This window comes from Mirounga angustirostris, unplaced genomic scaffold (assembly GCF_029215605.1).
Source record: "Mirounga angustirostris isolate CCGP_5_RB_7025 unplaced genomic scaffold, mMirAng1.0.hap1 SCAF_6, whole genome shotgun sequence".
Taxonomy (NCBI): Eukaryota; Metazoa; Chordata; class Mammalia; order Carnivora; family Phocidae; genus Mirounga; species Mirounga angustirostris.
In genome coordinates this window covers 95,854,192-95,856,636 of record NW_026991714.1, presented here as the reverse complement: position 1 = coordinate 95,856,636, position 2,445 = coordinate 95,854,192, and positions in this window count along the sequence as shown.

The window sequence follows — 2,445 nt, the reverse complement described above, 5'->3', positions numbered from 1 at the left end:
CCTGGGCTGCAAGGTTGGTTCAACATCCGCAAATCAATCAATGTGATACAATACATTAACAAAAGAAAGAACAAGAATCATATGATCCTCTCAATAGATGCAGAAAAAGCTTTTGACAAAGTACAGCATCCTTTCTTGATCAAACCTCTTCAGAGTATAGGGATAGAGGGTCCATACCTCAATATCATAAAAGCCAACTATGAAAAACCTACAGCAAATATTATTCTCAATGGGGCAAAACTGAGAGCTTTCCCCCTAAGGTCAGGAACGCAGCAGGGGTGTCCACTATCACCCCTGCTATTCAACATAGTATTGGAAGTCCTAGCCACAACAATCAGACAACAAAAAGAAATCAAAGGCATCCAAACTGGCAAAGAAGAAGTCAAACTCTCACTCTTTGCAGATGATATGATACTTTATGTGGAAAACCCCAAAGACTCCACTGCAAAACTGCTAGAACTCATACAGGAACTCAGTAAAGTGGCAGGATATAAAATCAATGCACAGAAGTCAGTGGCATTCCTATACACCAACACCAAGACAGAAGAAAGAGAAATTAAGGAGTCGATCCCATTTACAATTGCACCCAAAAGCATAAGATACCTAGGAATAAATCTATCCAAAGAGACAAAGGATCTGTACTCAGAAAACTATAAAATACTTAGGAAAGAAATTGAGGAAGACACAAAGAAATGGAAAAACGTCCCATGCTCATGGACTGGAAGAACAAATATTGTGAAGATGTCAATGCTACCTAGAGCAATCTACACATTCAGTGCAATCCCCATCAAAATACCATCCACTTTTTTCAAAGAAATGGAACAAATAATCCTAAAATTTGTATGGAACCAGAAAAGACCCCGAATAGCCAGAGGAATGTTGAAAAAGAAAAGCAAAGCCGGCGGCATCACAATTCCGGACTTCCAGCTCTATTACAAAGCTGTCATCATCAAGACAGTATGGTAGTGGCACAAAAACAGACACATAGATCAATGGAACAGAATAGAGAGCCCAGAAATGGACCCTCAACTCTATGGTCAACTAATCTTCGACAAAGCAGGAAAGAATGTCCAATGGAACAAAGACAGTCTCTTCAACAAATGGTGTTGGGAAAATTGGATAGCCACATGCAGAAGAATGAAACTCTACCATTTCCTTACACCACACACAAAAATAGACTCCAAATGGTTGAAAGACCTCAATGTGAGACAGGAGTCCATCAAAATCCTAAAGGAGAACACAGGCAGGAACCTCTTTGACCTCAGCCAAAGCAACTTCTTCCTAGAAACATCACCAAAAGCAAGGGAGGCAAGGGCAAAAATGAACTATTGGGACTTCATCAAGATAAAAAGCTTTTGCAAAGCAAAGGAAACAGTCCACAAAACCAAAAGACAACCGACAGAATGGGAGAAGATATTTGCAAATGACATATCAGATAAAGGGCTAGTATCCAAAATCTATAAAGAACTCATCAAACTCAACACCCAAAGAACAAAGAATCCAATCAAGAAATGGGCAGAAGATATGAACAGACATTTTTTCAAAGAAGACATCCAAATGGCCAACAGACACATGAAAAAGTGCTCAATATCGCTCGGCATCAGGGAAATCCAAATCAAAACCTCAATGAGATACCACCTCACACCAGTCAGAATGGCTAAAATTAACAAGTCAGGAAACGACAGATGTTGGCGGGGATGTGGAGAAAAGGGAACCCTCCTACACTGTTGGTGGGAATGCAAGCTGGTGCAGCCACTCTGGAAAACAGTATGGAGGTTCCTCAAAAAGTTGAAAATAGAGCTACCATATGATCCAGCAATTGCACTACTGGGTATTTACCCCAAAGATACAAAAGTAGGGATCCGAAGGGGTACGTGCACCCCGATGTTTATAGCAGCAATGTCCACAATAGCCAAACTGTGGAAAGAGCCAAGATGTCCATCGACAGATGAATGGATAAAGAAGAGGTGGTATATATATACAATGGAATATTATGCAGCCATCAAAAGGAATGAGATCTTGCCATTTGCAATGACGTGGATGGAACTGGAGGGTATTATGTTGAGTGAAATAAGTCAAAAAGAGAAAGACATGTATCATATGATCTCACTGATATGAGGAATTCTTAATCACAGGAAACAAACTGAGTGTTGTTGGAGTGGGGGTTGGGGTGGGAGGGATGGGGTGACTGGGTGATAGACACTGGGGATGGTATGTGCTCTGGTAAGCACTGTGAATTGTGCAAGACTGTTGAATCTCAGATCTGTACCTCTGAAACAAATAATGCAATATATGTTAAGGAAAAAAAAAAAAGAAGAGGAAGAAGGTAGCGGGAGGGGAAGAATGAAGCGGGGGAAATCAGAGGGGTAGACGAACCATGAGAGACGATGGACTCTGAAAAACAAACAGGGTTCTAGAGGGGAGGGGGGTGGGCGGATGGGTTAG